The sequence below is a fragment of the Rhinoderma darwinii genome, unplaced genomic scaffold, assembly GCF_050947455.1.
Source record: "Rhinoderma darwinii isolate aRhiDar2 unplaced genomic scaffold, aRhiDar2.hap1 Scaffold_138, whole genome shotgun sequence".
Lineage (NCBI taxonomy): Eukaryota > Metazoa > Chordata > Amphibia > Anura > Rhinodermatidae > Rhinoderma > Rhinoderma darwinii.
The window spans coordinates 1,134,435-1,160,836 of NW_027461966.1; the positions used below are offsets into that span (position 1 = coordinate 1,134,435).

Sequence of the window (26,402 nt, forward strand, 5' to 3'; positions counted from 1 at the left end):
TGTTAGATACACTCAACGTATCAGAGCAGTATTGTGTGTGTTTTATATGACCAATATGTCATCCATCACTGCCCCACAGAGTTTGTTACCAATCTTTCCCAGGCGGCAGAATGCCAGATCTGCCTAGTCCTGCATTGATAAATCTACATCCCCTATATCGTAGCATTACTAGTCAGATTTGCTAATCAGGAGCCAAGAATCGCTGTGAAGCTGCGATTAACACACCTGCCTTTTTATGCAGTGATACATTTTGCATACTGTAGCTTAGCTAGCCAGATTTGTCTTTCAGGATCCCAGGAAAGCTGGGTAACAAACCATGTGAAGTTGTAATAGAAACTGTAAAATACTAAATACCCCTAAATAAATGCCCCTCCTCGCTACCAAATTGTGCCATAGATAAGGCAAAGCCTTCCAGGGTACTGGGACAGCTGGGTAACAAACCATTATCTCTCAAATTGTGTCATATTTAGGCAGATTTGCCTTTGAGGGTTTCAGAAAAGCTGGGTAACAAACCATATGAAGCTGTAATAGAGATCTGCTTTATACTCAATCCCCCTAAATAAATGCCCCTCGTCGCTACCAAATTGCACTATATCTAGGCAGATTTGTCTTTCAGGAACCTGGGCAACCTGTATTCCGTAGGGGGACTTAGCGGACAATTTCCCCGCAGATTTTGATGCGAATTCTTGGGAAATCCACATATGTTACATACAGATTTAGTTGCGGATTTAGCAGCAGATTTGACCTAGGTTTCAGCCTATGCATTGCAAAGGCTGAAATCCGCAGTGAAAATCCGTGGCTTCTCCGCAACAGAATGAGCACGCTGCAGATTTGAAATAAGCAGAATGCTCCGCTGTTATTGCGGTCGTCTTCTGCTACATGTGGATGGGGTTTTGAAAACCCCATCCCCTTGTGATGTACTGTAAGCTGCTGCGGATTTGCAATGCAGAACCCACGCTGCAAATCGGCAGAAAAACTGCCACATCCGGACACACCCTTAGGCCTTATTCACACGAACGTGTATTACGTCCGTGCTACGCGCGTGGAAATCACGAGCGTCGCATGAACTTATGTAAGTCAATAGGGCCGTTCTGACATGTCGTGATTTTCACGGCGTGTGTCCGCTGCGTAAAACTCACGACATGTCCTATACTTGCCCGTGTTTCGCGCAGCACGCACCCATTGAAGTCAATGGGTCCGTGCAAATCGCGCTCGGCACACGGAAGCACTTCCCGGTGCCGCACGTGATGCTCGCTACAGTAGTAAAAGAAATGAATGGAAACAGAAAAGCACCTCCTGCTTTTAGGTTTGTAAACATAAAAACAGAGTGTCATAATGATGTCGGCTGCGCGAATATCACGCAGCCACGCACCATATACAGATGCCACACTGAACTTTTGCGCTCGTAAAACTGACACGTTCGTGTGAATAAGGCCTAAGACTGGGTTCCCACAGTGCAGATTTGCTGCAGATTTTGTCAGCATTTTGTAAGCCAAAGCCAGAATTGGATGAAGGAGAGCGGACCTATAAGGCCTTCCCTTATATATTTCTTCTGTTTAGGTTCCGTTCCTAGTTTTGGGTTAAAAAATACTTGCAAAATCTGCACAGTGAGAACCCAGCTTTAGGCTACACAGCATATCCAACCTTGAACCTGCAGGGAATTCCGCCTGAAAAAGTGCACATGGTGCCGATTTTCAGTCGGAATCTCCGCTGCAGAAACACTGCTTGAAAAAAAATAAAGACTGCAAGGACCCATTATCCACTTTACCTGCCCAGGACCTTAACCATCCTTCTTTGAATCAACACACCAACACCTTCTTTATGGAAATGTGGAAGTGGCCACAGCTTTATTCTTATTTACAAACATCGGCATGAAGACATATATATATTTATTTATTTCTCTCTCCTCCTGAAATGCCGATGCTCCCTGTCTCCATCAGGCATGTAGGGTGCTACCTCCGTCTTCATCTGCCGTACTTTCCGCCAGCTGTGACATCTACGAAAAAAACAGAAAAAACGCCAGAACAAGAATATCACCGTAGAAAAATCTTTCAAAAACAAAAACAAAACCAAAACCACCAGGGGAGGGAGGGCGGGTGTTTCTTCCACTGCAGCTTGAAGGTAAGAGGGCTTTCTGCTCCAAACCCCTGCCTTATATCTTCTTAACCACGCCCCTCTTACCCCTTGTTAACCAATCCTGGTCCTGGGCATTATTTTAAACCGTTTCATCCTTTCTTAACCCCTTGCAGTCCCTGACACTCTCCCTAGGCGCTTCAGTGTCTGCAAAGAAGCTGATAGTTACCCCTGGCTGTTGTCATAGCAACGCCTTCTTCTGTTTCAGTGCAGCCTGGCCTCCTGGAATAATGCGGCAGCCCAATTGACCGCCACAGCTTGTGATAGGCTGCAGCAGTCACATGGGTTGAAACGTCATCCCAGGAGGCCAGGTGTCACTCAGAACAGAGAAACGCGTCACTATGACAAAGGCTGGAGGTAAGCATTAGCTTTTTTGTGAATTTTGAAGCAGAATCGCAGCGTTTCCGCCACAAAAGTGGCAACATTTGCTATTTGTTCTAGGTTTCACTTCCGCAGCAAAAAATTTCATAAATTGACCTATCAATGGCATGTCAATTTATGCTGCGGATTTGTTGCTATTTTGTTGCGGGTTTTCCTCATTGAATTTAATCAATGTGGAAGACCAGCAACAAAATAGCAACGGATCCGCAGCATAAATTGGCATGCTGAAGATTTAAAATCCGCACTGCAGGTCAATTTATGAACGTTTTTGCGGCAGATTTTTACTGTAGCGTCTGCATGAGATTTGTTCAAATCTCACTCACTGTGCTGCTACTGTAAATGCTGCGTCATTTCCTTAGGCCTAGTTCACACTGAGTTTTTTTGGGCCCTGTTTTTGGTGCGGAAAACACGTTGGAAACTGCGCCAAAATACAGCAGAAATCGCCTACCATTGATTTCAAAGGGAGGTAAAGGCTTTTTTTCCTGCGAGTGGAAAAGAAAACGCTTGCAGGAAAAAAAAGCGTCATGCTCTTTCTTCAGGCGTTTCCATCTCTGACCTTTCATTGACATCAATGGGAGGCAGAGAAAATGTTTTTCACTGCGCTTTTTGCCCACGGCTGAAAAACTCGCAAAAAAAAAAAAACGCAGCAAAGAGAGTGCAGCCTCCTGAAGGAATTTTGAGGCAGATTTTTCTGCCTACAAAAAACTCAGTGTGAACATACTTTTAGGGCAGATTCAGACGAACGTTGCGTTTTTGCGCGCGCAAAAAACGCGGCGTTTTGCGCGCGCAAAAACTACTTGACAGCTGCGTGTGTCATGAGGCTAGTCGACGCCCGTCACTGTCCAAGGTGCTGAAAGAGCTAACTTATCGGCAGTAACTCTTTCAGCACCCTCGACAGTGAATGCGGAACACAATATCGAGAAACCTGTTAAAAAAAAAGAAAAAGTTTGTACTTACCGAGAACTTCCCTCCCGGCCGTTGCCTTGGTGACGCGTCCTTGGTGACGCGCCTCTCTGGACATCGGGCCCCACCTCCCTGGATGACGCGGCAGTCCATGTGACCGCTGCAGCCTGTGCTTGGCCTGTGATTGGCTGGAGCTGTCACTTGGACTGAATTGTCATCCCGGGAGGTCAGACTGGAGGAAGAAGCCGGGAGTTATCGATAAGTCAGAACTTCGTTTTTTTTTTACACGTTCATGTATATTGGGATCGGAAGTCACTGTCCAGGGTGCTGAAACAGTTTAACTCTTTCAGCACCCTGGACAGTGACTATCTCCTGACATCGCGTACCGGAATTTTTTTTGCCGGGTTCGGCCAAAACGAGTTCGGCCGAACCCGGTGAAGTTCGGTTCGGTTGTCCGGGTTCGCTCATCTCAAAGACACTCCGTTTGGATGTTTGGAAACAGAAAAGCACGTGGTGCTTTTCTGTTTACATTCATCCTTTTGACAGCTGGTGCGCTGTTTCAGTCGGTTCGCACGGAAGTGCTTCCGCGCGACCTGCGTGGTTTTCACGCACCCATTGACTTCAATGGGTTCGTGATGCGCGAAATACGCGGAGATATTGAGTATGTCGCGCTTTTTGCGCAGCTGACAAACGCTGTGCAAAAAGCACGGACTGTCTGTACTGCCCCATAGACTTGTATTGGTCTGTGCGTGGCGCGTGAAAACCACGCGGCCCGCACGGACCCAATACACGCTCGTGTGACTCCCCCCTTAGGGTGTTCACAAGTGGCATTTCCGCTGCAGATGTTTAGATAGAGGAGGCTGGTAGGAAAAGGCTTCACTGGTGTGATATATGAGTAAAATATAACATTTATTTATAACTCTCTAAAAACAGGGGTACAATCACCACTGTGAAAAAGCCCCACCGTGTGTATAAAAACATATTAAATAATAAACTCTGAGTTCTAATTCAATTGTGAACCTCCTATAGCTCAGTGTTAAACAAGAATATCAATACGGAATCAGCATTTGAAAGGCTCCCTCTTTTTCTGCAAAATCACAACGGCTTTTTTTCTGCAGCTTGCTGGAAGTCTTGCAGGTTTATCTATAGGGGACAATTTTATAGAAGGATTTATTTAATTTAATGTGTGTTTTTAAGGTTAAAGGACGAGTGTCACGGAAAAATTTTTTATTAGATCAATTTGCTTTTAGTGTTTTATTCAAAAAAATTGTATTTATTTGTGTGTTTGTGTTTTACTTTTTTTTATTTTTTCACTTTTTCTCGTCCATGGGGGCTGCCATTTTAACAACACATGATTAACAACACATACAGACATGGAATACGGCACATACAGTCCCATAGTGAATGCGAACGGGGCCCGTTCCATCCACTATGCTGTACGCCGTCTGTGTGGGAACGTCGCATGCGCCGCTCCCACACAGTCCAAATTGAACTGTGCGACGTCAAGCGCCATTTTCTTGTGGACCGGAAGTCGCGGCCGGACAGTAAGATCACTACTTCCGGTCGCGGCTTCCGGACTTGTGCACTTGGAGCGGAGGTAGCAGACGGAGCGGATGGACCGAAGGGTGCGGCGGCGGCAGGAGCAGGTAAGTGAGGTCTGTGTATGTACGTGTTTTAGTGTGTGTTTACTACTGTATGTTAACCTACTACACTGTGTGTTAGCTCAAAAAATGGCGACACACAGTGTAGGAGGTTTGACCGTTCAATCCCCTCGTTTCTCCCGGCACTAGCCAGGATAAGGGAGGGGGGGATTCTGAGAGCTCACTAGAGCGAGTGAGTATTCTCAAATTTTGCAGCATAAAGCAATGTGGTTGCTTTACCACATGCAGTGCTGCAATTTTGGGAATTGCTCCATCTAGTGACCAGTGCTGGGAAATATTATAAGTTAGAATCTAATTTATAATATTTCCTGACTCGTGAAAAAAATTTAAAAAATTAGAACAATGTTTAATCACCTATACACTAATTGTTTAACAAAAAAAAAAAAATTCCCTTTAAGGGTATGCTCATATGCTTAACAAAAAACTGCTGTAAAATTCGTAGCTGTTTTCAAGGGAAAACAGCCTATGATTTTCAGGTGTTTTTTATGCAAAGCGTTATTTGATGCGTTTTTTTACTGCCATTTTTGTAGCTGTTTTTCTTTGAGACAATGAGAAATGGCTCCAAAACGGCTCAAGAAGTGACATGCACTTCTTTTTTACAGGGCGTTTTTTATGTGCCGTTTTTAGAAACGACGCGTAAAAAATGCCCCGTGGGAACGAAACGCCGTTTTTCCCATTGACATTTATCGGCATATGTTCGGAGGTGTTCAGGCCATGTATTTTCAGCCATTTTTCAATGCGTTTACAGCCCAAAAAACAGCTGAAAATAAGCCGTGTGAACATACCCTTAGGCCTGATTTACACGAGCGTGTGCGTTTTGCGCTCGCAAAAAACGCGGCGTTTTGTATGCGCAAAAGGCACTTAACAGCTCCGTGTGTCATCAGCGTATGATGCGCGACTGCGATATTTTCTCGCAGCCGCCATCATTATGACACTCCATTTGGATGTTTGTAAACAGAAAAGCACGTGGTGCTTTTCTGTTTACTGTAATGACGGGGGTAAGGAAACAGACAAGTGAGCCCTAATCTACCTGCCACTCAGTCCCTGCCTACTTGCAACGACCCGCCCTAGGCGACGGGGTACAACTGGGCGACAGTACCTACGCTCAATATGTGCACGACAGACACACAGATAAGGGTACACAGAAGCAAGGGAAAAGGGGCAGTTGCCCACGGCAACACCGAGAGCAACAAGAGTGGTGAACGAACCGAGTCAAACCAGGAGTGTACGAGGTACCAAACGCAGAGCAGGAGAGTAGTCTGTAAGCCAGGGTCAAAATGAAGCAAGGTCAAATAGATCAAGAAGCTGCAGCAGGGCCAGGAAACCAAATGAGAAGAATCACAAGCAAGGAGGAACAGGAAAGGCAGGTATAAATAGACAGAGGGCTGGAGCTAGCTCCGTCTGGCCAGGCTATGATAGGCTCTCCCACTCCTAAGCCTGCCATCCTGAGTGGTGGAAGATGCAGTCAGTCTCACAGACATAGAAGCAGGTGCAGACTGATTACCTGGGCGTGGATACAGAAGCTGTGCCTGGCAGATCCTTAACATTTACATTCAGAGTTTGACAGCTGTTGCGCGAATCACACAGTTCGCACGGAAGTGCTTCCGTGCGGCATGCGTGGTTTCCACGCACCCATTGACTTCAATGGGTGCGTGATGCGCGAACAGCGCACAAAGATAGGACATGTCGTGAGTTTTTTTCAGCGGACTCACACTGAGCAAAACTCACAGACTGTCTGCATGCCCCCATAGACTAATATAGGTGCGTACGACACTCGTGAAAAGCACGCGCGTCGCACGCACGTATATCACGCTCGTGTAAACGAGGCCTTTGTGTCACTTTTAACATGAGACATGAGGAAGTGAGGATTGTTCCTGGGAATACTCCTGAAGGGCAGCATATTATAGGTAGAGATCCGCTGGGCTATTATGTTAATACAGCACAAAAAATATTATAAAAAGAATACACATGTAAAGCTCTAAAGTGCTAATCAAAAGTGAAAGTCTTCTAGCGTAAACGTGAGGCATAAAAAAGTTACACCTTGTCCTGCAAAAATAAAACAAGGCCTCAAATAGAAACGTAGACATTAAAATAAAAAAAAAGATTATGGCTAGAAGGCAAAAAAATAAAAATGGCCAAGCATGCTGCAACCTTAATAAGTTCCCAATTGTTCCAGTATAAGCCTACAGTAGTGATTCTGAATTCTATTGCCAACGTGTAAAATGGTATACGATGTGGTTTTTTTTCTACTAACAGAGTTGCCTCAAAATGTACATTTGTTTATAAAGCATAATGATCTGCTTTCAGTGCTCTACAAATGATGAATTCTTCATGGATATTCATCTATAGCACTCACAGGCTTCTCCCTATAGTTGACATCATAGTCTTCTCCCTTCAGCTGATGACATCACAGCTGATGGAATACTAAGGCATTGTGATGTGTCTTATTTACAGACAAGCACCTGATGCAGCAGCTCTTATGTGTAGAGCCGTCTTCGTCCCATCAGACCTGTTCAGTTCTCAGACAAGACCACCATTTTCTTCATGCTCCAAGATCTTCACATCATAATCACAGGCTCTGCAGGAAAGTTCACCGCAGGGAAACAGGTAAAGACCATTCCAGTTTTGTATGCCAGGGCAGGGGGTCACATTCAGACTTTCTCTAGGCCATTTTACATGTTTCTTACATGTTTCAAGAGTTACAGCAGTTTTCAAAACCATGTCCCCCTTTTCATATGTAATTATTGTATGGCCACTCAAGCGGCTGTAACGTCCTTCCTCCTGAGCGCTGCAGCAGCTTTCAATATACAATAAGCTAATGTTGATTTCTTTCCATGAATGCTGCTATAGCATTACCTGGAGGTCATAAGAACTTACTTAACAGCCTGGTGCACCCCTGATTGTAGTTATATGGCTACATGCATGACAAAAAGAAAAATTTACACTATGGAAGAATACCAAATACAGCATTTTATGGGTAGAGATGCCCTCTAAGGCTGTGTTCACATCAGCGTTGTCTTTACTTTGAGGGTTTCCATCGGGGAAACCCCTCAATGGAAAGGCAAGCGGAAACCTTAGCTTCTGTTTGCATCACCATTGATCTCAATAGTGACGGAAACGTTGCTAATGGTTTCCGTTTGTCACCGTTGTGACAAGGTTCCGTCGTTGTTTTGACAGAATAAATAGTGCAGTCGACTTCTGAGGGCCTGATACTGAAAGCTGAAGGATTGTCAGAGGCAGTCATAAAAACCCTACAAAAAGTAGTAAAAATGTCACTAACAGTAAATTTATCGCAACTTACTTCTGCAGGCTTCTGTTTAACAATGGCATATGAAATGACAGTCTTAAAGAGGCTCTGTCACCACATTATAAGTGGCCTATCTTGTACATAATGTGATCGGCGCTGTAATGTAGATTACAGCAGTGGTTTTTATTTAGAAAAACGATCATTTTTGACGGAGTTATGACCTATATTAGCTTTATTCTAATGAGTTTCTTAATGACCACCTGGGCGTGTTTTACTTTTTGACTAAGTGGGCGTTGTGAAGAGAAGTGTATGACGCTGACCAATCAGCGTCATACACTTCTCCCCATTCATTTACACAGCACTAGCGATATAGCTATATCGCTATGTGCAGCCACATATACAAGCCCTAACGTTACTGCAGTGTCCTGACAATGAATATATATTACCTCCAGCCAGGACGTGATGTCTATTCAGAATCCTGACCACTTCTGTAGCGTCTGTGTGAGACTACAGCACAGCACAGCGAGATCTCGCTGTAAATGACAGTTTACAGCGTAATCTCACGAGACAACGCCTGCTATGCTGTAAATTACAGAGAAGTGTCAGGATTCTGAATACACATCGTGTCCTGGCTGGAGATAATGTATATTCATTATCAGAACACTGCAGTAATGTTATAGTGTGTTTATGTGGCTGCACATAGCGATATAGCTATATCGCTATGTGCTGTGTAAATGAATGGGGAGAAGTGTATGACACTGATTGGTCAGCGTTATACACTCCTCTTTACAATGCCCACTTGGTCAAAAAGTAAAACACGCCCAGTTGGTCATCAATAAACTCATTAGCATAAAGCTAAAATAGGTCATAACTCTGTCAAAAATGATCGTATTTCTAAATTAAAAAACACTGCTGTAATCTACATTACAGCGCCGATCACATCATGTACAATATAGGCCACTTATAATGTGGTGACAGAGCCTCTTTAATAAATTCCCCCATTGTATTCATGTGACCAGCTTTAGGACTTAAAAGTCAATTTTCACAAGTGACATTGTTAGTTGTTAAGGTAGGGTAAATGAATTAAGCTAGTCGGATATTATCTTTAATGTATTGAAACTTTTTTAGTTGTATATACATGACTTTTTTGTTAGTATATACATGATTAGACATTGTCTTATTTTTTTTAATTTTTTTCACAACTCAGGAAATATTATAAATTACATTCTAATTTATAACATTTCCATGTGCTGGTCACTAGAGGTAGCAATTCCCAAAATTGCAGCATTGCAATGTGGTAAAGCAACCTCATTGCTTTATGCTGCAAATTTGGTATAGGCACACACGCTCTAGTGAGCTCACAGAATCCCCCCTCCCTTGTCCTTGCTAGTGCCAGGAGAAAGGAGGGGGTTGAATGTTCAAACCTCCTACACTATGTGCCGTCATTTTTTGAGCGAATGCACAGTGTAGCAGGCTTACATACAGTGGTAATCACACAGTAAAACACAAACATACACAAACACAACTTACCTGCTCCTGCCGCCGCTAACTTCGCTCCGTCCGCTCGCTCCGCTCCTAGTACTTGCTTCTAATCACATGTCCGGAAGTCACGACCGGAAGTAGTCATCTTACTGTCCGGCCGCGGCTTCCGGTCCACATGAAAATGGCGCTGGATGTCGCTCGGCCGAAGACCTTCCTTTTAGACTGTGTGGGAGCGGCGCATGCGCCTTTCCCACACAGACGGCGTACACCATAGTTAATGGAACGGCTCCCGTTCGCATTCTCTATGGGGATGTATGTGCCGTATTCCATCTCTGTATGTGTCGTTAATCGACACATACAGAGATGAAAAAAAAAATGGCAGCCCCCATAGTGAAGTAAAAGTTAGAAAAAATAAAAAAGTAAAACACAAACACACAAATAAATAAAATGTATTTTAATAACACACTAAAATCAAATTTATATATAATAATTTTTTTTCGCGACACCCGTTCTACTGAAGTGTTTAGACAGTGAATAGACATTCCACGGGATGTCTATTCACAATCTCTGCACTTCGTTACTCTGTCTGTGGTAGTAACAGCAGAGGAAGCGTGATACAACGAGATCACGCTTCCTCTGCTGTAACTACCATAGAAACAGTAACGAAGTGCAGAGATTGTGAATAGACAGCCCGTGGAATGTCTATTAAATGTCTAAGCACTTCAGTATTGTTAATGTTTTAGTATAAGACAGCACATAAGAATCTAGCAGGATCCCTATGCGCTGAGTAAATGAATGGAGAGGAGTGCATAAGGCTGATTGGTCAGCGTCATACACTCCCCTGTATAACGCCCACTTGGTCTAAAGTAAAAATACACCCACTTGGGCATTAAGCAACTCATTAGCATAAATCTAAAATCGCTAATAAAGTGGTAAAAATTGATAGTTTTTTTAAAATAAACCTACATTAAAGCGCCGATCTCCTTATGTAGGAGATACGGCACTTATAATGTGGTGACAGAGCCTCTTTAAATGATAAGCAAATTGTTTCTTTTTTTTTTCTACCTAAATTGGCAGAAAACACACCTATTTTGGAGATATAAAAGACAGCTAGAAGGGAAATGGAGGAGGCCGGTGTTTTTTTAATTGTTTTTTTTCCTAGGTGTCTTTTATTTCATTTGCTAACGATTTAGTCAAAGTAGCTCAAAAGTAAATGTCTTTATAATACATGATATTGTAAAGTAATGTAATGGGAAATTTTGGCGCATGCCCGTTTTGAGTAAAAATTTTAGCTTTTTGAGACATTATGCTGTTTTCGCGTCTTTTCAGCTAGTAAGTCGGGACCAGCGGGAGAGCAGATCTCCTGCATGACATATTTAATTTACACCTGCGGATATTATAGCTGACATCTATGCTAACTGGTGTAGATGTCAGTTTGTGCAGCACTGACAACCCAAGTTGCGCCATATTTATTCAGAGCTGTGGGCTTCTTGGAGTATGTTCACATTCAATTTTTTTCTTTTCGTCAGAGGTATGCGTTGGGAGAAGTCTCTACGTATACCTCCAACGGAAGGCTGTATAGGCATAGAGTGGGATATATCACCTGAACTCCCCGGGCACAGCGTTACTTTAAGCACTAGGCTCGGAAAGCCCCTGACGTTAGCAACGCTCTGACTGGGGATTCTGCTCCTAGGGAAGCCCCTGACAACAGTGTCCATAAATGGACACTGACGTTAGGAGCTTTAAGATGCCAAAATCCTAGGCCAGAACACTGGCATTGCACTGGCTGGGGATTCCACTCCTGGAGGGAGCCCCTGATGTCACTGTCCATATATGGATTCTGCTCCTGGAGGATCCCTTGATGTTACTGTCTGTACATAGACAGTAACATTAGGGGCTTTGTAATTTGAGAATTCCAAGTCGGAGCGTTGGCAGCGCTGTGGCCGGGAATTACGCTTGTAGAGAAAGCCTCTCACTTTACTGTGCATATATGGCTTTAAATATCCATATTTGGCTTTAAACTCTGGAGTCCCCGGCCAGAGCATCGCAAGCACTCACTGGCCGGGAACTCCTGACTTGGGAAAGCCCTTGATGTCACTTTCACTATATGGACAGTGATGTTACGAGTTTAAAACCCAGGAATCCATGGCCAGAGCGTCGGCAATGCTCTGGTTAGTGATTACTCTCCTGGAAGGAGCCCCTGATGTCTGTCACTGATGTCTGTCAATTGTTATGGTAGTAGTCGGATATGATCTTTAATAAATTGAAACCATTTTTTTAAGCTTTAAGAACAAGGTTTGACAATGATAAGTTCTACCCATGTGTATCTAATGCTGATATGTATCCATGCTCCTTACTTATTTTAATATTGTGTGATTGAACTTGGTAACTTGGTATGCTTGGCTGACTGTACTGTATGATCAGAAGTAGTAACTAGATGTTTAAGAATCAGATTCAGATAAGTTTTAGTAATGATACTTAGTTCAACAGATAGAGAGGTCCTATAGGGGAGGACCAAGTCAATGTGAGCTTGAAACTCTGAACAAATAAATACCAAGTCAGGCAGAGTAAAAAGTAAATTTAGATTAAAAAGTTACTATTAAAATACAAACCACACAGCTCTTCAAGGTAGAGTTTGAGAAGCTGCATAATATACCCTCCTGCTACTTTGCCTAAATGGTGAGCAAATAGAAATTTTTCTACCTAAAATGGCAGAAAACACACCATTTTGGAGATGGAAAGGACGGCTAGAGGGGAAATGGAGGAGGCCGTAGTTTTTTAATTACATTTTTTTCCTTGTTGTTTTTTTTTTCCATTTGCTAACGATTTAGTCAAAGTAGCTCAAAAGTAAATGTCTTTATAATACATGATATTGTAAAGTAATGTAATTGGAAATTTTGGCGCATGCCCGTTTTGAGTAAAAATTTTAGCTTTTTGAGACATTATGCTGTTTTTGCGTCTTTTCAGCTAGTAAGTCGGGACCAGCGGGAGAGCAGATCTCCTGCATGACATATTTAATTTACACCTGCGCATATTATAGCTGACTTCTATGCTAACTGGTGTAGATGTCAGTTTGTGCAGCACTGACAACCCAAGTTGCGCCATATTTATTCAGAGCTGTGGGCTTCTTGGAGTATGTTCACATTCAATTTTTTCTTTTTGGCAGAGGTATGCGTTGGGAGAAGTCTCTACGTATACCTCCAACGGAAGGCTCTATAGTCATAGAGTGGGATATATCACCTGAACTCCCCGGGCACAGCGTTACTTTAAGCACTAGGCTCGGAAAGCCCCTGACGTTAGCAACGCTCTGACTGGGGATTCTGCTCCTAGGGAAGCCCCTGACAACATTGTCCATAAATGGACACTGACGTTAGGAGCTTTAAGATGCCGAAATCCTAGGCCAGAACACTGGCATTGCACTGGCTGGGGATTCCACTCCTGGAGCGAGCCCCTGACGTCACTGTCCATATATGGATTCTGCTCCTGGAGGATCCCTTGATGTTACTGTCTGTACATAGACAGTGACATTAGGGGCTTTGTAATGTGAGAATTCCAATTCGGAGCGTTGGCAGCGCTGTGGCCGGGAATTACGCTTGTAGAGAAAGCCTCTCACTTTACTGTGCATATATGGCTTTAAATATCTATATTTGGCTTTAAACTCTGGAGTCCCCGGCCAGAGCATCGCAAGCACTCACTGGCCGGGAACTCCTGACTTGGGAAAGCCCTTGATGTCACTTTCACTATATGGACAGTGATGTTAGGAGTTTAAAAACCCAGGAATCCATGGCCAGAGCGTCGGCAATGCTCTGGTTAGTGATTACTCTCCTGGAAGGAGCCCCTGATGTCTGTCAATTGTTATGGTAGTAGTCGGATATGATCTTTAATAAATTTAAACCATTTTTTTAAGCTTTAAGAACAAGGTTTGACAATGATAAGTTCTACCCATGTGTATCTAATGCTGATATGTATCCATGCTCCTTACTCATTTTAATATTGTGTGATTGAACTTGGTAACTTGCTATGCTTGGCTGACTGTACTGTATGTTCAGAAGTAGTAACTAGATGTTTAAGAATCAGATTCAGATAAGTTTTAGTAATGATACTTAGTTCAACAGATAGAGAGGTCCTATAGGGGAGGACCAAGTCAATGTGAGCTTGAAACTCTGAACAAATAAATACCAAGTCAGGCAGAGTAAAAAGTAAATTTAGATTAAAAAGTTACTATTAAAATACAAACCACACAGCTCTTCAAGGTAGAGTTTGAGAAGCTGCATAATATACCCTCCTGCTACTTTGCCTAAATGGTGAGCAAATAGAAATTTTTCTACCTAAAATGGCAGAAAACACACCATTTTGGAGATGGAAAGGACGGCTAGAGGGGAAATGGAGGAGGCCGTAGTTTTTTAATTAAATTTTTTTCCTTGGTGTTTTTTTTTTTTCCATTTGCTAACGATTTAGTCAAAGTAGCTCAAAAGTAAATGTCTTTATAATACATGATATTGTAAAGTGATGTAATGGGAAATTTTGGCGCATGCCCGTTTTGAGTAAAAATTGTAGCTTTTTGAGACATTATGCTGTTTTCGCGTCTTTTCAGCTAGTAAGTCGGGACCAGCGGGACAGCAGATCTCCTGCATGACATATTTAATTTACACCTGCGGATATTATAGCTGACATCTATGCTAACTGGTGTAGATGTCAGTTTGTCCAGCACTGACAACCCAAGTTGCGCCATATTTATTCAGAGCTGTGGGCTTCTTGGAGTATGATCACATTAAATTTTTTTCTTTTCGTCAGAGGTATGCGTTGGGAGAAGTCTCTACGTATACCTCCAATGGAAGGCTGTATAGGCATAGAGTGGGATATATCACCTGAACTCCCCGGGCACAGCGTTACTTTAAGCACTAGGCTCGGAAAGCCCCTGACGTTAGCAACGCTCTGACTGGGGATTCTGCTCCTAGGGAAGCCCCTGACAACACTGTCCATAAATGGACACTGACGTTAGGAGCTTTAAGATGCCAAAATCCTAGGCCAGAACACTGGCATTGCACTGGCTGGGGATTCCACTCCTGGAGGGATCCCCTGACGTCACTGTCCATATATGGATTCTGCTCCAGGAGGATCCCTTGATGTTACTGTCTGTACATAGACAATGACATTAGGGGCTTTGTAATGTGAGAATTCCAAGTCGGAGCGTTGGCAGCGCTGTGGCCGGGAATTACGCTTGTAGAGAAAGCCTCTCACTTTACTGTGCATATATGGCTTTAAATATCCATATTTGGCTTTAAACTCTGAAGTCCCCGGCCAGAGCATTGCAAGCACTCACTGGCCGGGAACTCCTGACTTGGGAAAGCCCTTGATGTCACTTTCACTATATGGACAGTGATGTTAGGAGTTTAAAAACCCAGGAATCCATGACCAGAGCGTCGGCAATGCTCTGGTTAGTGATTACTCTACTGGAAGGAGCCCCTGATGTCTGTCAATTGTTATGGTAGTAGTCGGATATGATCTTTAATAAATGTAAACCATTTTTTTAAGCTTTAAGAACAAGGTTTGACAATGATAAGTTCTACCCATGTGTATCTAATGCTGATATGTATCCATGCTCCTTACTCATTTTAATATTGTGTGATTGAACTTGGTAACTTGGTATGCTTGGCTGACTGTACTGTATGATCAGAAGTAGTAACTAGATGTTTAAGAATCTGATTCACATAAGTTTCAGTAATGATACTTAGTTCAACAGATAGAGAGGTCCTATAGGGGAGGACCAAGTCAATGTGAGCTTGAAACTCTGAACAAATAAATACCAAGTCAGGCAGAGTAAAAAGTAAATTTAGATTAAAAAGTTACTATTAAAATACAAACCACACAGCTCTTCAAGGTAGAGTTTGAGAAGCTGCATAATATACCCTCCTGCTACTTTGCCTAAATGGTGAGCAAATAGAATTTTTTCTACCTAAAATGGCAGAAAACACACCATTTTGGAGATGGAAAGGACGGCTAGAGGGGAAATGGAGGAGGCCGTAGTTTTTTAATTACATTTTTTTCCTTGGTGTTTTTTTTTTTCCATTTGCTAACGATTTAGTCAAAGTAGCTCAAAAGTAAATGTCTTTATAATACATGATATTGTAAAGTGATGTAATGGGAAATTTTGGCGCATGCCCGTTTTGAGTAAAAATGTTAGCTTTTTGAGACATTATGCTGTTTTCGCGTCTTTTCAGCTAGTAAGTCGGGACCAGCGGGACAGCAGATCTCCTGCATGACATATTTAATTTACACCTGCGGATATTATAGCTGACATCTATGCTAACTGGTGTAGATGTCAGTTTGTGCAGCACTGACAACCCAAGTTGCGCCATATTTATTCAGAGCTGTGGGCTTCTTGGAGTATGTTCACATTAAAATTTTTTCTTTTCGTCAGAGGTATGCGTTGGGAGAAGTCTCTACGTATACCTCCAATGGAAGGCTGTATAGGCATAGAGTGGGATATATCACCTGAACTCCCCGGGCACAGCGTTACTTTAAGCACTAGGCTCGGAAAGCCCCTGACGTTAGCAACGCTCTGACTGGGGATTCTGCTCCTAGGGAAGCCCCTGACAACACTGTCCATAAATGGACACTGACGTTAGGAGCTTTAAGATGCCAAAATCCTAGGCCAGAACACTGGCATTGCACTGGCTGGGGATTCCACTCCTGGAGGGAGCCCCTGACGTCACTGTCCATATATGGATTCTGCTCCAGGAGGATCCCTTGATGTTACTGTCTGTACATAGACAATGACATTAGGGGCTTTGTAATGTGAGAATTCCAAGTCGGAGCGTTGGCAGCGCTGTGGCCGGGAATTACGCTTGTAGAGAAAGCCTCTCACTTTACTGTGCATATATGGCTTTAAATATCCATATTTGGCTTTAAACTCTGAAGTCCCCGGCCAGAGCATTGCAAGCACTCACTGGCCGGGAACTCCTGACTTGGGAAAGCCCTTGATGTCACTTTCACTATATGGACAGTGATGTTAGGAGTTTAAAAACCCAGGAATCCATGACCAGAGCGTCGGCAATGCTCTGGTTAGTGATTACTCTACTGGAAGGAGCCCCTGATGTCTGTCAATTGTTATGGTAGTAGTCGGATATGATCTTTAATAAATGTAAACCATTTTTTTAAGCTTTAAGAACAAGGTTTGACAATGATAAGTTCTACCCATGTGTATCTAATGCTGATATGTATCCATGCTCCTTACTCATTTTAATATTGTGTGATTGAACTTGGTAACTTGGTATGCTTGGCTGACTGTACTGTATGATCAGAAGTAGTAACTAGATGTTTAAGAATCTGATTCACATAAGTTTCAGTAATGATACTTAGTTCAACAGATAGAGAGGTCCTATAGGGGAGGACCAAGTCAATGTGAGCTTGAAACTTTGAACAAATAAATACCAAGTCAGGCAGAGTAAAAAGTAAATTTAGATTAAAAAGTTACTATTAAAATACAAACCACACAGCTCTTCAAGGTAGAGTTTGAGAAGCTGTATAATATACCCTCCTGCTACTTTGCCTAAATGGTGAGCAAATAGAAATTTTTCTACCTAAAATGGCAGAAAACACACCATTTTGGAGATGGAAAGGACGGCTAGAGGGGAAATGGAGGAGGCCGTAGTTTTTTAATTACATTTTTTTTCCTTGGTGTTTTTTTTTTTCCATTTGCTAACGATTTAGTCAAAGTATCTCAAAAGTAAATGTCTTTATAATACATGATATTGTAAAGTAATGTAATGGGAAATTTTGGCGCATGCCCGTTTTGAGTAAAAATGTTAGCTTTTTGAGACATTATGCTGTTTTCACGTCTTTTCAGCTAGTAAGTCGGGACCAGCGGGAGAGCACATCTCCTCCATGACATATTTAATTTACACCTGCGGATATTATAGCTGACATCTATGCTAACTGGTGTAGATGTCAGTTTGTGCAGCACTGACAACCCAAGTTGCGCCATATTTATTCAGAGCTGTGGGCTTCTTGGAGTATGTTCACATTCAATTTTTTCTTTTCGTCAGAGGTATGCGTTGGGAGAAGTCTCTACGTATACCTCCAATGGAAGGCTGTATAGGCATAGAGTGGGATATATCACCTGAACTCCCCGGGCACAGCGTTACTTTAAGCACTAGGCTCGGAAAGCCCCTGACGTTAGCAACGCTCTGACTGGGGATTCTGCTCCTAGGGAAGCCCCTGACAACACTGTCCATAAATGGACACTGACGTTAGGAGCTTTAAGATGCCAAAATCCTAGGCCAGAACACTGGCATTGCACTGGCTGGGGATTCCACTCCTGGAGGGAGCCCCTGACGTCACTGTCCATATATGGATTCTGCTCCTGAAGGATCCCTTGATGTTACTGTCTGTACATAGACAGTGACATTAGGGGCTTTGTAATGTGAGAATTCCAAGTCGGAGCGTTGCCAGCGCTGTGGCCGGGAATTACGCTTGTAGAGAAAGCCTCTCACTTTACTGTGCATATATGGCTTTAAATATCCATATTTGGCTTTAAACTCTGGAGTCCCCGGCCAGAGCATCGCAAGCACTCACTGGCCGGGAACTCCTGACTTGGGAAAGCCCTTGATGTCACTTTCACTATATGGACAGTGATGTTAGGAGTTTAAAAACCCAGGAATCCATGGCCAGAGCGTCGGCAATGCTCTGGTTAGTGATTACTCTACTGGAAGGAGCCCCTGATGTCTGTCAATTGTTATGGTAGTAGTCGGATATGATCTTTAATAAATGTAAACCATTTTTTTAAGCTTTAAGAACAAGGTTTGACAATGATAAGTTCTACCCATGTGTATCTAATGCTGATATGTATCCATGCTCCTTACTCATTTTAATATTGTGTGATTGAACTTGGTAACTTGCTATGCTTGGCTGACTGTACTGTATGATCAGAAGTAGTAACTAGATGTTTAAGAATCTGATTCACATAAGTTTTAGTAATGATACTTAGTTCAACAGATAGAGAGGTCCTATAGGGGAGGACCAAGTCAATGTGAGCTTGAAACTCTGAACAAATAAATACCAAGTCAGGCAGAGTAAAAAGTAAATTTAGATTAAAAAGTTACTATTAAAATACATACCACACAGCTCTTCAAGGTAGAGTTTGAGAAGCTGCATAATATACCCTCCTGCTACTTTGCCTAAATGGTGAGCAAATAGAAATTTTTCTACCTAAAATGGCAGAAAACACACCATTTTGGAGATGGAAAGGACGGCTAGAGGGGAAATGGAGGAGGCCGTAGTTTTTTAATTACATTTTTTTCCTTGGTGTTTTTTTTTTTCCATTTGCTAACGATTTAGTCAAAGTAGCTCAAAAGTAAATGTCTTTATAATACATGATATTGTAAAGTAATGTAATGGGAAATTTTGGTGCATGCCCGTTTTGAGTAAAAATGTTAGCTTTTTGAGACATTATGCTGTTTTCGCGTCTTTTCAGCTAGTAAGTCGGGACCAGCGGGAGAGCACATCTCCTGCATGACATATTTAATTTACACCTGCGGATATTATAGCTGACATCTATGCTAACTGGTGTAGATGTCAGTTTGTGCAGCACTGACAACCCAAGTTGCGCCATATTTATTCAGAGCTGTGGGCTTCTTTGAGTATGTTCACATTCAATTTTTTCTTTTCGTCAGAGGTATGCGTTGGGAGAAGTCTCTACGTATACCTCCAATGGAAGGCTGTATAGGCATAGAGTGGGATATATCACCTGAACTCCCCGGGCACAGCGTTACTTTAAGCACTAGGCTCGGAAAGCCCCTGACGTTAGCAACGCTCTGACTGGGGATTCTGCTCCTAGGGAAGCCCCTGACAACACTGTCCATAAATGGACACTGACGTTAGGAGCTTTAAGATGCCAAAATCCTAGGCCAGAACACTGGCATTGCACTGGCTGGGGATTCCACTCCTGGAGGGAGCCCCTGACGTCACTGTCCATATATGGATTCTGCTCCTGGAGGATCCCTTGATGTTACTGTCTGTACATAGACAGTGACATTAGGGGCTTTGTAATGTGAGAATTCCAAGTCGGAGCGTTGGCAGCGCTGTGGCCGGGAATTACGCTTGTAGAGAAAGCCTCTCACTTTACTGTGCATATATGGCTTTAAATATCCATATTTGGCTTTAAACTCTGGAGTCCCCGGCCAGAGCATTGCAAGCACTCACTGGCCGGGAACTCCTGACTTGGGAAAGCCCTTGATGTCACTTTCACTATATGGACAGTGATGTTAGGAGTTTAAAAACCCAGGAATCCATGACCAGAGCGTCGGCAATGCTCTGGTTAGTGATTACTCTCCTGGAAGGAGCCCCTGATGTCTGTCACTGATGTCTGTCAATTGTTATGGTAGTAGTCGGATATGATCTTTAATAAATTGAAACCATTTTTTTAAGCTTTAAGAACAAGGTTTGACAATGATAAGTTCTACCCATGTGTATCTAATGCTGATATGTATCCATGCTCCTTACTTATTTTAATATTGTGTGATTGAACTTGGTAACTTGGTATGCTTGGCTGACTGTACTGTATGATCAGAAGTAGTAACTAGATGTTTAAGAATCAGATTCAGATAAGTTTTAGTAATGATACTTAGTTCAACAGATAGAGAGGTCCTATAGGGGAGGACCAAGTCAATGTGAGCTTGAAACTCTGAACAAATAAATACCAAGTCAGGCAGAGTAAAAAGTAAATTTAGATTAAAAAGTTACTATTAAAATACAAACCACACAGCTCTTCAAGGTAGAGTTTGAGAAGCTGCATAATATACCCTCCTGCTACTTTGCCTAAATGGTGAGCAAATAGAAATTTTTCTACCTAAAATGGCAGAAAACACACCATTTTGGAGATGGAAAGGACGGCTAGAGGGGAAATGGAGGAGGCCGTAGTTTTTTAATTACATTTTTTTCCTTGGTGTTTTTTTTTCCCATTTGCTAACGATTTAGTCAAAGTAGCTCAAAAGTAAATGTATTTATAATACATGATATTGTAAAGTAATGTAATTGGAAACTTTGGCGCATGCCCGTTTTGAGTAAAAATTTTAGCTTTTTGAGACATTATGCTGTTTTTGCGTCTTTTCAGCTAGTAAGTCGGGACCAGCGGGAGAGCAGATCTCCTGCATGACATATTTAATTTACACCTGCGCATATTATAGCTGACTTCTATGCTAACTGGTGTAGATGTCAGTTTGTGCAGCACTGACAACCCAAGTTGCGCCATATTTATTCAGAGCTGTGGGCTTCTTGGAGTATGTTCACATTCAATTTTTTCTTTTTGGCAGAGGTATGCGTTGGGAGAAGTCTCTACGTATACCTCCAACGGAAGGCTCTATAGGCATAGAGTGGGATATATCACCTGAACTCCCCGGGCACAGCGTTACTTTAAGCACTAGGCTCGGAAAGCCCCTGACGTTAGCAACGCTCTGACTGGGGATTCTGCTCCTAGGGAAGCCCCTGACAACATTGTCCATAAATGGACACTGACGTTAGGAGCTTTAAGATGCCGAAATCCTAGGCCAGAACACTGGCATTGCACTGGCTGGGGATTCCACTCCTGGAGCGAGCCCCTGACGTCACTGTCCATATATGGATTCTGCTCCTGGAGGATCCCTTGATGTTACTGTCTGTACATAGACAGTGACATTAGGGGCTTTGTAATGTGAGAATTCCAATTCGGAGCGTTGGCAGCGCTGTGGCCGGGAATTACGCTTGTAGAGAAAGCCTCTCACTTTACTGTGCATATATGGCTTTAAATATCTATATTTGGCTTTAAACTCTGGAGTCCCCGGCCAGAGCATCGCAAGCACTCACTGGCCGGGAACTCCTGACTTGGGAAAGCCCTTGATGTCACTTTCACTATATGGACAGTGATGTTAGGAGTTTAAAAACCCAGGAATCCATGGCCAGAGCGTCGGCAATGCTCTGGTTAGTGATTACTCTCCTGGAAGGAGCCCCTGATGTCTGTCAATTGTTATGGTAGTAGTCGGATATGATCTTTAATAAATTTAAACCATTTTTTGAAGCTTTAAGAACAAGGTTTGACAATGATAAGTTCTACCCATGTGTATCTAATGCTGATATGTATCCATGCTCCTTACTCATTTTAATATTGTGTGATTGAACTTGGTAACTTGCTATGCTTGGCTGACTGTACTGTATGTTCAGAAGTAGTAACTAGATGTTTAAGAATCAGATTCAGATAAGTTTTAGTAATGATACTTAGTTCAACAGATAGAGAGGTCCTATAGGGGAGGACCAAGTCAATGTGAGCTTGAAACTCTGAACAAATAAATACCAAGTCAGGCAGAGTAAAAAGTAAATTTAGATTAAAAAGTTACTATTAAAATACAAACCACACAGCTCTTCAAGGTAGAGTTTGAGAAGCTGCATAATATACCCTCCTGCTACTTTGCCTAAATGGTGAGCAAATAGAAATTTTTCTACCTAAAATGGCAGAAAACACACCATTTTGGAGATGGAAAGGACGGCTAGAGGGGAAATGGAGGAGGCCGTAGTTTTTTAATTACATTTTTTTCCTTGGTGTTTTTTTTTTTCCATTTGCTAACGATTTAGTCAAAGTAGCTCAAAAGTAAATGTCTTTATAATACATGATATTGTAAAGTGATGTAATGGGAAATTTTGGCGCATGCCCGTTTTGAGTAAAAATGTTAGCTTTTTGAGACATTATGCTGTTTTCGCGTCTTTTCAGCTAGTAAGTCGGGACCAGCGGGACAGCAGATCTCCTGCATGACATATTTAATTTACACCTGCGGATATTATAGCTGACATCTATGCTAACTGGTGTAGATGTCAGTTTGTCCAGCACTGACAACCCAAGTTGCGCCATATTTATTCAGAGCTGTGGGCTTCTTGGAGTATGTTCACATTAAATTTTTTTCTTTTCGTCAGAGGTATGCGTTGGGAGAAGTCTCTACGTATACCTCCAATGGAAGGCTGTATAGGCATAGAGTGGGATATATCACCTGAACTCCCCGGGCACAGCGTTACTTTAAGCACTAGGCTCGGAAAGCCCCTGACGTTAGCAACGCTCTGACTGGGGATTCTGCTCCTAGGGAAGCCCCTGACAACACTGTCCATAAATGGACACTGACGTTAGGAGCTTTAAGATGCCAAAATCCTAGGCCAGAACACTGGCATTGCACTGGCTGGGGATTCCACTCCTGGAGGGATCCCCTGACGTCACTGTCCATATATGGATTCTGCTCCAGGAGGATCCCTTGATGTTACTGTCTGTACATAGACAATGACATTAGGGGCTTTGTAATGTGAGAATTCCAAGTCGGAGCGTTGGCAGCGCTGTGGCCGGGAATTACGCTTGTAGAGAAAGCCTCTCACTTTACTGTGCATATATGGCTTTAAATATCCATATTTGGCTTTAAACTCTGAAGTCCCCGGCCAGAGCATTGCAAGCACTCACTGGCCGGGAACTCCTGACTTGGGAAAGCCCTTGATGTCACTTTCACTATATGGACAGTGATGTTAGGAGTTTAAAAACCCAGGAATCCATGACCAGAGCGTCGGCAATGCTCTGGTTAGTGATTACTCTACTGGAAGGAGCCCCTGATGTCTGTCAATTGTTATGGTAGTAGTCGGATATGATCTTTAATAAATGTAAACCATTTTTTTAAGCTTTAAGAACAAGGTTTGACAATGATAAGTTCTACCCATGTGTATCTAATGCTGATATGTATCCATGCTCCTTACTCATTTTAATATTGTGTGATTGAACTTGGTAACTTGGTATGCTTGGCTGACTGTACTGTATGATCAGAAGTAGTAACTAGATGTTTAAGAATCTGATTCACATAAGTTTCAGTAATGATACTTAGTTCAACAGATAGAGAGGTCCTATAGGGGAGGACCAAGTCAATGTGAGCTTGAAACTCTGAACAAATAAATACCAAGTCAGGCAGAGTAAAAAGTAAATTTAGATTAAAAAGTTACTATTAAAATACAAACCACACAGCTCTTCAAGGTAGAGTTTGAGAAGCTGCATAATATACCCTCCTGCTACTTTGCCTAAATGGTGAGCAAATAGAATTTTTTCTACCTAAAATGGCAGAAAACACACCATTTTGGAGATGGAAAGGACGGCTAGAGGGGAAATGGAGGAGGCCGTAGTTTTTTAATTACATTTTTTTCCTTGGTGTTTTTTTTTTTCCATTTGCTAACGATTTAGTCAAAGTAGCTCAAAAGTAAATGTCTTTATAATACATGATATTGTAAAGTGATGTAATGGGAAATTTTGGCGCATGCCCGTTTTGAGTAAAAATGTTAGCTTTTTGAGACATTATGCTGTTTTCGCGTCTTTTCAGCTAGTAAGTCGGGACCAGCGGGACAGCAGATCTCCTGCATGACATATTTAATTTACACCTGCGGATATTATAGCTGACATCTATGCTAACTGGTGTAGATGTCAGTTTGTGCAGCACTGACAACCCAAGTTGCGCCATATTTATTCAGAGCTGTGGGCTTCTTGGAGTATGTTCACATTCAATTTTTTCTTTTCGTCAGAGGTATGAGTTGGGAGAAGTCTCTACGTATACCTCCAATGGAAGGCTGTATAGGCATAGAGTGGGATATATCACCTGAACTCCCCGGGCACAGCGTTACTTTAAGCACTAGGCTCGGAAAGCCCCTGACGTTAGCAACGCTCTGACTGGGGATTCTGCTCCTAGGGAAGCCCCTGACAACACTGTCCATAAATGGACACTGACGTTAGGAGCTTTAAGATGCCAAAATCCTAGGCCAGAACACTGGCATTGCACTGGCTGGGGATTCCACTCCTGGAGGGAGCCCCTGACGTCACTGTCCATATATGGATTCTGCTCCTGAAGGATCCCTTGATGTTACTGTCTGTACATAGACAGTGACATTAGGGGCTTTGTAATGTGAGAATTCCAAGTCGGAGCGTTGCCAGCGCTGTGGCCGGGAATTACGCTTGTAGAGAAAGCCTCTCACTTTACTGTGCATATATGGCTTTAAATATCCATATTTGGCTTTAAACTCTGGAGTCCCCGGCCAGAGCATCGCAAGCACTCACTGGCCGGGAACTCCTGACTTGGGAAAGCCCTTGATGTCACTTTCACTATATGGACAGTGATGTTAGGAGTTTAAAAACCCAGGAATCCATGGCCAGAGCGTCGGCAATGCTCTGGTTAGTGATTACTCTACTGGAAGGAGCCCCTGATGTCTGTCAATTGTTATGGTAGTAGTCGGATATGATCTTTAATAAATGTAAACCATTTTTTTAAGCTTTAAGAACAAGGTTTGACAATGATAAGTTCTACCCATGTGTATCTAATGCTGATATGTATCCATGCTCCTTACTCATTTTAATATTGTGTGATTGAACTTGGTAACTTGCTATGCTTGGCTGACTGTACTGTATGATCAGAAGTAGTAACTAGATGTTTAAGAATCTGATTCACATAAGTTTTAGTAATGATACTTAGTTCAACAGATAGAGAGGTCCTATAGGGGAGGACCAAGTCAATGTGAGCTTGAAACTCTGAACAAATAAATACCAAGTCAGGCAGAGTAAAAAGTAAATTTAGATTAAAAAGTTACTATTAAAATACATACCACACAGCTCTTCAAGGTAGAGTTTGAGAAGCTGCATAATATACCCTCCTGCTACTTTGCCTAAATGGTGAGCAAATAGAAATTTTTCTACCTAAAATGGCAGAAAACACACCATTTTGGAGATGGAAAGGACGGCTAGAGGGGAAATGGAGGAGGCCGTAGTTTTTTAATTACATTTTTTTCCTTGGTGTTTTTTTTTTTCCATTTGCTAACGATTTAGTCAAAGTAGCTCAAAAGTAAATGTCTTTATAATACATGATATTGTAAAGTAATGTAATGGGAAATTTTGGTGCATGCCCGTTTTGAGTAAAAATGTTAGCTTTTTGAGACATTATGCTGTTTTCGCGTCTTTTCAGCTAGTAAGTCGGGACCAGCGGGAGAGCACATCTCCTGCATGACATATTTAATTTACACCTGCGGATATTATAGCTGACATCTATGCTAACTGGTGTAGATGTCAGTTTGTGCAGCACTGACAACCCAAGTTGCGCCATATTTATTCAGAGCTGTGGGCTTCTTTGAGTATGTTCACATTAAATTTTTTCTTTTCGTCAGAGGTATGCGTTGGGAGAAGTCTCTACGTATACCTCCAATGGAAGGCTGTATAGGCATAGAGTGGGATATATCACCTGAACTCCCCGGGAACAGCGTTACTTTAAGCACTAGGCTCGGAAAGCCCCTGACGTTAGCAACGCTCTGACTGGGGATTCTGCTCCTAGGGAAGCCCCTGACAACACTGTCCATAAATGGACACTGACGTTAGGAGCTTTAAGATGCCAAAATCCTAGGCCAGAACACTGGCATTGCACTGGCTGGGGATTCCACTCCTGGAGGGAGCCCCTGACGTCACTGTCCATATATGGATTCTGCTCCTGGAGGATCCCTTGATGTTACTGTCTGTACATAGACAGTGACATTAGGGGCTTTGTAATGTGAGAATTCCAAGTCGGAGCGTTGGC

General features: G+C 42.5%; 1 long non-coding RNA gene across 1 annotated transcript in view; it reads left to right on the forward strand.

The window, feature by feature from the left end:
* The first annotated feature begins 7,537 nt into the window (after positions 1 to 7,537).
* Positions 7,538 to 26,402, forward strand: part of LOC142699160 (uncharacterized) — a 134,072-nt gene continuing 115,207 nt past the window's right edge. The window contains exon 1 of the long non-coding RNA XR_012866048.1: positions 7,538 to 7,685. This is a non-coding gene — a long non-coding RNA (uncharacterized LOC142699160). The remainder of the gene's footprint in view (positions 7,686 to 26,402) is intronic.